The sequence below is a fragment of the Neofelis nebulosa genome, chromosome 6, assembly GCF_028018385.1.
Source record: "Neofelis nebulosa isolate mNeoNeb1 chromosome 6, mNeoNeb1.pri, whole genome shotgun sequence".
Classification (NCBI taxonomy): Eukaryota; Metazoa; Chordata; class Mammalia; order Carnivora; family Felidae; genus Neofelis; species Neofelis nebulosa.
In genome coordinates, this window is record NC_080787.1 from 12,821,988 (window position 1) to 12,833,841 (window position 11,854).

Sequence of the window (11,854 nt, forward strand, 5' to 3'; positions counted from 1 at the left end):
AGTCCATTTACAATCAGTGTTATATAGAAAGATATGGGTTTAGAGTCATTGTGATGTCTGTAGGTTTCATGCTTGTAGCAATGTCTCTGGTACTTTGTCTCACAGGATCCCCCTTAGGATCTCTTGTAGAGCTGGTTTAGTGGTGACAAATTCCTTCAGTTTTTGTTTGTTTGGGAAGACCTTTATCCCTCCTTCTATTCTAAATGACAGATTTGCTGGATAAAGCATTCTTGGCTGCATATTTTTTCTGTTCATCACATGGAAGATCTCCTGCCATTCCTTTCTGGCCTGCCAAGTTTCAGTAGAGGGATCAGTCACGAGTCTTATAGGTCTCCCTTTATATGTTAGAGCACGTTTATCCCTAGCTGCTTTCAGAATTTTCTCTTTATCCTTGTATTTTGCCAGTTTCACTATGATATATCGTGCAGAAGATCAATTCAAGTTACGTCTGAAGGGAGTTCTCTGTGCCTCTTGGGTTTCAGTGCCTTTTTCCTTCCCCAGATCAGGGAAGTTCTCAGCGATTATTTCTTCAAGGACACCTTCAGCACCTTTCCTCTCTCTTCCTCCTCTGGAATACCAATTATGCGTAGATAATTTCTCTTTAGTGCATCACTTAGTTCTCTAATTTTTCCCTCATACTCCTGGATTTTTTTTTTATCTTTTTCTCAGCTTCCTCTTTTTCCATAATTTTATCTTCTAGTTCACCTATTCTCTCCTCTGCCTCTTCAATTGGAGCCGTGGTCGTCTCCGTTTTATTTTGCAGTTCATTTATAGCATTTTTTTAGCTCCTCCAGACTGTTCCTTAGTCCCTTGATCGCTGTAGCAATAGATTCTCTGCTGTCCTGTATACCGTTTTCAAGCCCAACGATTAATTTTATGACTATTATTCTAAATTCACTTTCTGTTACATTGTTTAAATTCTTTTTGATCAGTTCGTTAGCTGTTGTTATTTCCTGGAGATTCTTTTGAGGGGAATTCTTCTGTTTCGTCATTTTGGATAGAACTGCAGGGTACTTCCCCTGTGCTGTCTTGAATAACTTGCATTGGTGGGCGGGGCCTCAGACCTGATGTCTGCCCCCAGCCCACCGTGGGGCCACAGTCAGACTGGTGTGTACCTTCTCTTCCCCTCTCCTAGGGGCTTGATTCACTGTGGGGTGGCGTGGCCCCTCTGGGCTACTTGCCCACTGCCAGGCTTGTGGTGCTGGGGATCTGGCGTATTAGCTGGGGTGGATTGGCCAGGTGTACGGGGGTGGGAGGGGCAGGCTCCAGCTCGCTTATCCTTGGTGATGCGCTTCGGGAGGGGCCCTGCGGCACTGAGAGGGAGTCAGACCCGCCGCCAGCCGGAGGGATGGATCCGCAGAAGCACAGCGTTGGGTGTTTGTGCGGTGCAAGTAAGTTCCCTGGCAGGAACCGGTTCCCTTTGGGATTTTGGCTAGGGGATGCGCAAAGGAGATGGTGGTGGCGAGCGCCTTTGTTCCCTGCCAAGCTGAGCTCTGTCGTCTGGGGCTCAAGGACTCTCCCTCCCATTGTCCTCCAGCCCTCCTGTTCTCCAAGCAGAGCTGTTAGCTTATAACCTTCCAGATGTCAAGTCCCGCTTGCTGTCTGAACACTCCATCCGGCCCCTCCACTTTTGCCAGCCAGACCCGGGGGCTCTGCTTGGCCATTGGGCCGCCCCTCCGCCCCGGTTCCCTCCCGCCAGTTCGTGGGGCGTGCACCACCTCGCCGCCCTTTCTACCCTCTTCCGTGGGCCACTTGTCTGCACTTAGCTCCAGAGACTCCCTTCTGCTGGTCTTCTGGCGGTTTTCTGGGTTATTTAGGGAGGTGTAGGTGGAATCTAAGTGATCAGCAGGATGCGCGGTGAGCCCAGCGTCCTCCTACACCGCCATCTTCCAAAAGTTTTTTTTAATATCTGCATTCTATTTTGTAAATAAATGTGCCATAGTTTTGAAAAACACCCCCTTCTAATTGTTGGACGTGGATTGTCGCTTCAGTTAAAAAAAATCCTTCTAGAAAGTTTTAAGTTCATGAGGAGGATAAGGCATCCTTAATCTCAGTAACTGTTAACACTGTATTGTATTTCTAGTTTTTCTTTTGCAGTTTAAGAGATTTTCTAGTTCCTTTTATAGGCACTTATTTTTACAAAAGTCTAATACTTCCTACAGAGTTTGGATTTTTTTTTCTTATTTAACTTCACAGTGTGAGGATGCCCCAAGTGATCAAAATCTTCCATACCTTTCTCTTCTGCTCCTGTGAGTACGTTGAGGAATGAAAACCAGTGAGGCCGTGATGGGGGTTGGCTTGGACATGGTATATAATTTTTTAAAATGTTTAAAACTCTATCGTCAACTTTATCTTTTAAAATTACTACCAGTAAGAAATTACGTTGACAGGAGAGGGAGAAGATGACAGAATAGGAGGATGCTGAGCTTACCTTGTCACCTGGACACCCTGAGGCAACAGTTACATTCTCTGCAACAACTCTGAAAACAACCTGAAGACTGGCACAACAGATCTTCCATAGAGAAAAGAGCACATTAAAAAGGGTAGGAGGAGTGGAGATGCCATTGGGATCCAAACTCTCAGTACAATGAACCATAAACAGGAGGGACACCACAAGCATGGAAGAGAATCCACATTAAGTACCCCTGGCTGTGGGGATCCTCACTGGGAAAACACTGGCTTTGAAAATCAGTGGGCCTTAATTTTGGGAACTTTGGAAATCAGCAGGACTTAACTCCAGGAGAGCTGGAGGTGATATGAAACTGAGACTGCACCCTTCAAGAGGCAGCATCATAAATAACTTAGTGGGAGATACAACATAGAGCAGCAGTTTGAAAAATATGTGGCATATGTGTGAAGGAGATTTATCGACTAATCTTAAGGCATGTGCTGGAAGGGTGGGGGGTCTGCATATTTCTCTGGGAACAAAAGTGCTAGTGGGTGTCATTTATCTTGCATCACCCCCAGCTTAGTCAGTTGCTTGCAGGAGCCAATTCTAACACCCTCCATCTAAGTTTTTGGCACTGCGTGATCCACTCTGGCATTCCCCTGCAGAACTGTCCCAACCCAAGCTAGCCACTGGGGCAGGCATCGCTCCAAAGCAATTCCTACCCCAGCTAGTCATCCTGCCAAAGCAGGTAGCCCCAACTAAAATCAGCATCACTCCAAAGCAAGTCCTGTACTGAGGAGGTGATGGGATAACACCACACGGCATGACTTCAGTTCCTGCAGCAGAGCCTTAGCAGGCTGTGTAAGGACAAAGTCCTACCCTGTGGGGTACATGCAGCTGTCACAGAGACTAAGTGCAAACAGCTAGGCTGAATGCCAGCCCACCCACCAGTGAGCTCATGGTGGCTGCCTCCAGGCCTTACACTATAACAAGGAGCAAACCATGCCAATGTGCCCATAGAATATGAGGTGGGTTAGAGCAGCCAGCTGGGCTGAAGGCCAGACCCACCCACCACCATGCCCATGGCAACTGTGTCTAAGCCACAACAGTAGTGGGCACAGAGCCCACATAGAGAACACCTTTGGATGTCTGGTCCTAGTGACCCAGGGGATTGCTCTACAAGACACCACAGGACCCCTTTGTCAACAGACCACTACTTTGAAGACCAGGAGACTTTGATAACCTACCTAATACAAAGAGAAAAACAGAGAGAAGTAGACAAAATGAGGAGACAGAAAATAGGTCCCAAATGAAAGAACAAGGCAAAAATCAGAGAAAAAGAGCTAAGCATAACAGATATAAAAAAAATATACCTGATAAACAGTTTGAAGTAACCATTGTAAAAATACTCACTGGACTAAAGAAAAGAGTAGATACACTCAGAATTTCAAAAAAGAGATAGATAATATAAAAAGAAACGAGTCAGAGGTAAAGAATACAGTAAGTAGAATGTAAAATACATCAAGAGAATAAAAAAAATCAGATTAGAGGATGAAAAATAACAGATTAGTGGTCTGGAAGATAAGATAATGGAAAGCAACCAAGCTGAACACCAAAAACAAAAAATAATTAAAAAAGTGAGAATGGGTTAAGGAACCACTGTGACATCATCAAGTATAACATTCACATTATAGGGACCCTTGAAGGAGAAAAGAGAAAGAAGGGAGCAGAAAATTATTTGAAGAAATAATAGCAGGAAACTTCCCTAATCTTTAGAAGAAATAAACATCCAGGTCTAGGAAGCAGAGGGCTCCCGACAATATAAATTCAAGGAGGTCCACACACCAAATCATATAATAATGAAAATCATAAAAATTAAAGACAGAATCTTAAAAGCTGTAAGAGAAAGGGAAACAGTTATATATAAGAGAAATTCCATAAGGCTACCAGGTAATGTTTCAGCAGAAACTTTGTGGACCAGAAGGAAGTGGCATGATATATTGAAACTGCTGAAAGGAAAAACAAAAAACAACCACCCACAACCAAGAATACTCAACCTAGCAAGATTATCATTCAGAATTGAAGGAGAGATAAATAGTTTCCCAGACAAAAGTTAAAGGAGTTTATCAGTATTAAGCCAGTTTACAAGAAATGTTAAAGGGAATTAAGTGGAAAGTAAAGGCGACAACTAGAATTAAATTATGAAAGGAGAAAATTTCACTGGTAAAAACAAACATAAAGTTAAAGTAGATTAATCACTTATAGAGCCAGTATGAAGGTCAAGTCACAAAAGTAGCCAAAGCAATTATATCTACCAAAGTTAGTCAAGGGATACACATAATAAAAAGATGCAAAATATGACATCATATACCCAAAACATGGAAAGGGGTAAAAATATAGACTCTTAGATTGTATGTGCACTTAAGAGATCATCAACTTAATATAGACCACTGTACACATAAGATGTTATATATGAACCCAGTGGTAATCACAAACAAAAACCTGCAATTGATATTCAAAAAATAAAGAGAAAGTAATGCAAGCATTTCACTATGTAAAGACATTCAACCACAAGGGAAGAGAGCAAGAGAAGAACAAAGAAACCAAGAAGAGCTACAAAAACAACCAGAAAACATGAAAGAAAAAAGAAAAAAGCAACAAATAAATATGGATCAGTGATTATATTAAACGTAAATGGACTAAATGCTCTAATCAAAAGATAAGGGTGACTGGATAGATGAAAAAACAAGACCCATCTATATGCTTCCTGTAAGAGATTCACTTTAACTTAAAGCACCTACAGACTGAAATTGAAGGGATGAAAAAAAAATTACATATAAATAAATGTGGGGGAAAAAAGCCAGAGTAGTTATCCTTATATCAGAAAAAAATACACTTTAAAACAAAAGCACCAAAAGACAAAGGCATTATGTGAGGATAAAGGGAGCAATAAACAATAGTGCAATAGGGAGCAATCCAACAAGAGAATGTAATAATTATAAACTTCTGTGCACTCAACAGTGGAGCACCTAAATACATAAAGCAAATATTAATAGATGTAAAGGGAGATATTGACAGTGGTACAATAATAGGAGACTTTAACATCCCATGTACATCAACAAATAGATCATTTTGACAGAAAATCAACAAAGAAACAGACTTTGAGTGGCACATTAGACCTGATGGACCTAACCAATAAATACAGAATATTCCATCTCCCCCCAAATCAGAATATACATTCTTTTTCAGTGTACATGGACTATTTTCCAGGATAGATCATGGTAGGCCACAAGTCTCAATAACTTTAAGAAGACTGAAATCGTATCAAGTATGGTTTATGACCACAATGATGTAAGACTAAAAATCAATTACAAGGAAAAAAAAAACAAAATAGAAAACACAAACTACTAAACAACCAATGGTTTAGTGAAAAAAATCAAAGAGGAATAAAAAAATACATGAAGACAAATGAAAATAGAAACACAAAGATACAAAATCTTTGGGATGCAGCAAAAGCAGTACTAAGAAGTAAGATTTAGTGATACAGGCCCACCTCAAGAAACAAAAAAAATATCTAATAAGTAATCTAACCTCATACCTAAAGGAACCAGAAAGAAGAGCAAACAGAAAAGCCCAAAGTTAGTAGAAGGAAGTTAATACTAAAGAAGAGAACAGCAATAAACACGGTCTAAAAGAAGATCAAATGAAACCAAGAGCTGGTTCTTTGAAAAGATAAAACTGATAAACTTTTAGCCAGAGTTATCAAGTAGGAGAGAGGGGACTCAAAGTGAGACATCAAGGAGGAGAAATAACAACACACATAAGTAAAAACATTATAAAATAGTATGAAAAATTATATGCCAACAAATTGGGCAACCTGGAAGCAGTAGATAAATTCCTAGAAACATACAATCTTTCAAAACGGAATCAGGAAGAAATAGAAAATTTGATTTGACAGATTCCCAGTAATGAAATAGAATCAGTGATCAAGAAACTCCCAACAAACAAAAGTCCAGGACCAGATGACTTTACAGGTGAATTCAACCGAGCATTTAAAGAAGAATTATTACTTCTCAAACTATTCCAAAATATGCAAGAGATAGAAAAACTTCCAGATTTGTTCCACAAGGCTAGCATTACCCAAAATATCAAAACCAGACAAAAACACTACAAAAAAAAAACAACTACAAACCAATATCCCTGATGAACATAGATGTAAAAATCCTCAACAAAATATTAACAAAGGAAATTCAACAATACATTAAAAAAATAATTCACCAAGATCAAGTGGGCTTTATTCTAAGGTTGCAGGATGACTCAACACTTGCAAATCAATTTAATAGACACTAATAAGAGAAAGGATAAACATTATACAATTTCTACAGATGCAGAAAAAATATTTGAAAAAATAGGACATCCGTTCATGTTAAAACCATTCAATAAAGTGAATTTAGAGGAACATACCTCAACATAATCAGGGCCATATATGAAAACCCACAAGAAACCTCATACTCAATGATGAAAAACTGAAAACACTTCCTGTAAGATCAGGAACAAAATACAGATCCATTCTCCATTTTTATTCAAAATAGTACTGGAAGTCCTAGCCATAGCAATTGGAGAAGACAGACAAGTACAAAGCATCCATATTGGTAAGGAAGAAGTAAAACTGTTACTACTTGCAGATGACATAATACTATTATAGAAAATCCTAAAGATGCTACCAAAAAACTATTAGAATTGATAAATTAATTCAGTAAAGTGACAGGATACAAAATTAATACACAGAACTCTGCTGCATTTTTTTTTTTAATACCAACAAAGCAGAAAGATAAGTTAACAATCCCATTAAAGTTGCACCAAAAAGTAAAATACATACCTAGGAATAAATTTAACCAAAGAGAGAAAACCTGTACTCTGAAAATTATGACATTGATGAAAGACACTGAAGATAACACAAATGAAAAACATACCATGCTCAGGGATTGGAAGAATTAGTACTGTCAGAATGTCTATACTACCCAAAGCAATCAGCAGTTTCAGCATAATCCCCATCAAAATACCAACGGCATTTCTCACAGAACTAGAACAAATAATACTAAAATTTGCATGGAATGACAAAAGAGTCCAAATAGCAAAAATAATCTTGAGACAGAAGAATAAAGCTGGAGTTATACAATCCCAGATATCAAGATATACTACAAATCTGTAGTAACCAAAACAGGAATGTACTGGCACAAAAATAGACATATAAATCAATGGAAAAGGATAGAGAGCCCAGAAATGAACCCACACTTACATGATCAATTAACCTATGGCAAAGGAGGCACAAATACACAGTAAGGACAAGAATGTCTTTTCAAAGATAGCATTGGGAAAACTGAACAATTGCATGTAAAAGAATACAACCGGACCACTTTCTCACACTATACACATTTTACAATAAACTCAAAATGGATTAAAGGCCTAAATGTGAGAATGGAACCCATAAAACTCTTAAAAGAAAACAGAGACAGTAATCTCTTGGACATCTGGCTTAGTAATATATTTATTTATTTATATATTATTTATTTATTCCTCCTGAAGAAAGCAAAACGAAAGCAAAAATAAACTATTGGGACTACACCAAAATAAAAAGCTTTTGTGCAAAGGAAACCATTAGCACAACAAAAAAGGCAAGCCACTAAATGGGAAAGTGTATTTGCAAATAATATATCTGTAAAGGATTAGTATCCAAAATATGTAAAGAAATTGTACAAATCAATACCAAAAAGAGCCCCCTAAATAAGTGGATTAAAAATGGGCATTAAAAATGTCTAAAGACCCTTTTCCAAAGAAGAAATACAGATGGCCAACAGACACATGAAAAGATGCTCACCATCACTAATCATCATGGAATGCACATCAAAATCACCATGAGCTATCCCCTCACACCCGTCAGAATGGCTAGAATCAAAAGGACAAGAAACATCAAGAGTTGGTGAGGATTTGGACAAAAAGGAACACTCATGTACTGTTGGTGGGAAAGTTAATTGGTATAAGCACTATGGAAAATATGGAGGTTTAAAAAAAAATGAAAAATAGAAATACCATATTATCAATTGCACTTCTAGCTATTTAGCCCAAGAAAATAAAAACACTAATTTGAAAAGGTATATACACCCCTCTGTTTATTGTAGCATTATTTACAATAATCAAGATATGGAAGCAACTGAAGTATCCAATGATAGATAAACAGATAAAGAAGATGTGATACACACACACACACACACACACACACACACACACACACATTTACGTAATGGAGCTTTATTCAGCCATATAAAATATGAAATTTTGTCATTTACAATAACATAGATGGACCTAGAGGGCATTGTGGTATCGTGCTAAGTTAAATAATTCAGAGACAGAAGGACAAATATCATATGATTTCACTTACATGGGAACCCTAAAAACCAAAACAAATGAACAAATGAAACAGAAACAGACTCAGAGAACAAACTGGTGGTTGCCAGAAAGAAGGTGGATTGGGGGAATGTGTGAATTAGGTAAAGGGGATTAAGAGCTACAAACATCTAGTTATAAAATAAGTAATTCACAGAGATGAAAAGCACAGCATAGGGAATACAGTCAATAATACCATAATAATGTTATACAGTGATGGATGGTAACTATACTTATCGTGGTGAGGACTGAGTAACATACAGAATTGTCAAATTAATATGTTGGAGACCCGAAACTAATACAACATTGCCTATCAATTATACTTCAATAATAACTACATTAGAAATTACTTAGTTATATCTCACAATCCATTAGAACACAAGGCTAAGGTCTGCTTCTCTGAGGCCCCATTTAACCTGCCACCTCCTAAGTGACTTGATTTGGCCTCTTGGTAAGTTGGATATGTCTGTATAGGAAATACGGTCCTTTAAAGCAAAACTACTCTTTTGGTCTATAAAGTTGAATGATCTTCTGAAAACGTACCAAGAAACTTCTTTTTCATAACAGAGTGAGTTCACTGCCTTCTCTGCCTCACCAGATTTGAACTGCCATTAATAAAGATAATTTATCCCAATGTCCATAAAAACAGATTAGGAGAAAGAATCTCAGTAGAGAACAGTAATAAAGGATACAAAACCTCAGAATTATCTGGGGCCTTTAAAAACCTTCAATCCATAAGCATATTTTGCATTAGTAGATCTTGCATGAATACAGTATTTCAATTGGACTTAAGGTATGTCAATACTAAACATAGCTGAAGTTAAAATACTGAGCCTGGTTAACATAATTTTGGTGTTTTTGAAATGTGTAAAAACTTGCAATAATGATTTGCAAACACAATGCTTATGTTACTGGAAAAAAACCCAATAAGCATAGAACTGCTCCAAACTGGATGAACGCATACACCACACAAACTCACAATGGTCATTTGAACACTAGTCCTGGTGAGGGAAAGTGGGAGAAGTATTTCAAGAAAGCACAATTTACAATTCCAATGTGTTGCCTTTTGGATGTTGCAGAATTACTGTTTCCCGTGAGTCGGAAGCAGGGAAGGTGGTGAAATTACAAGAAAGTGCTGAGAGAAGCTTTGCAACTGAGCAGGTTAAGGGCTTAATGCAAGGTCTCCCGCCTTTCTGTTGTTTACACTCAGTCACATGGGGACCCCACTAGGGTGATCTCTTCATGTTTCCCAGCATTAGAGCATTCAGTCTCAAACCTTAGTTAGTCTAGGTTTTACAGTATTTCTTGAGGTAGATTTAAGAGAAAACAAGGAAGCAGTCAAAAGACATTAGAAATGACAGAACCTCTTTCAATTACAAGTGATCAATTATATCTGTTCAAAGATCTAAAAGTGACTTGAATGAGGATGGGTTTTCTGAATTGGTGGAAAGTAACGACATCTTGTGGACATTTCAGGTAATTGCAGGGAGCTCATATTGCATTGCAAAGCCAAGTTTTCATTCATTTTTTTCCCTCCCACTGTTCCTTCCTTGGTAGGTTAGTTCATTCATTCACACTCTTAATACTTAATAGTTGCTACTTTAACCTCTCTGGTGTTCGTTTTTTAAACAGTAAATGACAGTCTGTCGGAGTAAAGGTCAGATATTGATGACTGTGTTCCTGCAGGGTCAAATGCTGCACTGTCCTCTACCTTAGAAAAAACAAACAAAAGCAAGGTATTACCACCCATTTTTAAATTAGGAACCTGATATCTGAAGAAGCCGAGCGACTTTCCCATGGCTACACAGCCAGGGAGTGATGACGTCAGCACTGGAACACTGAGTTGCCTTCTTAGACTGAAGTCTGTATCACCAAACTGTGTAAGCTAATTTTGAGAATTATATGAAACAAATCTTCTTGTGCTATTAGTTTGAATAAATTGTAATTATTTGGTTTTTTAAGTCTTGTTAATTTCTGAATGAAGAATGATCCGTTTAGAGACAAAGAAATGTCCATAAACAGTCATGGGTGGCATCTCCCCAGAAACACACCTAAGATGGGGATTTCACTTTAAGTAGAAGAAATTTGTTTGGGAATTGATAGAGGAAGGACCTGGAATGTGGGAGACAGGGAAAGGATAGAAGATAATACAACATGCATTAATTAGTAGACTACCACTGTGGGCAAATGGGGCACGGTCTGCTGGGGATCTCTGGGGGACTATGTAGAGCACACCCCAGAGTTGTCCCACCTGAGAAAAGAAGAAGTTGGAGCATTGGTGGACCAAATCTCATTTGTCATTGAGACAACTCCCCAGCACCATGGCATGTCCTGCTTAATAGCCATACAGGGCCCTGGACATAGTTGAAGGGATTTCAGTTAGAAGCTGCTCCATGTACAAGGGAAGTGAGTGTTGAGAGGAGGTGGGTGGGCAGTTGCCATATCCTCCACACAGATACTCCTGCTCTTTCTGTATCTGTGATTCACATTTCTGGCACTATACAACATGCTGAGAGCCATAAAAATAAGTTTAAAGATATGAGATCTCCAGGTATTACAATAGGCTAACTGAAAATACATACATACTTGAAAAAGGTAACTTGAAAAGGTTGAAAAAAGTAACTTGAAAAAGGTAACACTAAGTTTGTTAGCAACTGTCAAAATGAGTAAGAAAGATATCAACCACCGTAAGCTCAGAGAAGGGAGACATCAGAAAGCCTCTCTGAGGAAGAACTCCAAGGAATGATGGATTTGGGCAGGGAGAATGAAGGGGTAAGGTGAGACTGAAGAAAAAGTATAGGTAAGTGCACATGAAACATTTCTCAAGGATAGATCAGCTGTTAGGCCACAAAATCAGTCGCAAAAATTTAAGCACACTGAAATTATATCAAGCATCTTTTTTAAAAAAATTTTTAATATTTATTTTTGAGAGAGACAGAGACAGAATGCGAGTGGGTTAGGGGCAGAGAGAGAGGGAGACACAGAATCCAAAACAGGCTCCAGGCTCTGAGCTGTCAGCAC

At 38.6% G+C, this 11,854-nt stretch overlaps 1 long non-coding RNA gene across 1 annotated transcript; it reads left to right on the plus strand.

The window, feature by feature from the left end:
- The first annotated feature begins 1,323 nt into the window (after positions 1 to 1,323).
- On the plus strand, positions 1,324 to 5,794 carry LOC131513719 (uncharacterized). The gene is made up of 2 exons (XR_009262744.1): positions 1,324 to 1,391; positions 2,197 to 5,794. It is a non-coding gene; the product is annotated as an uncharacterized LOC131513719 (long non-coding RNA).
- The last annotated feature ends 6,060 nt before the right edge of the window (positions 5,795 to 11,854 follow it).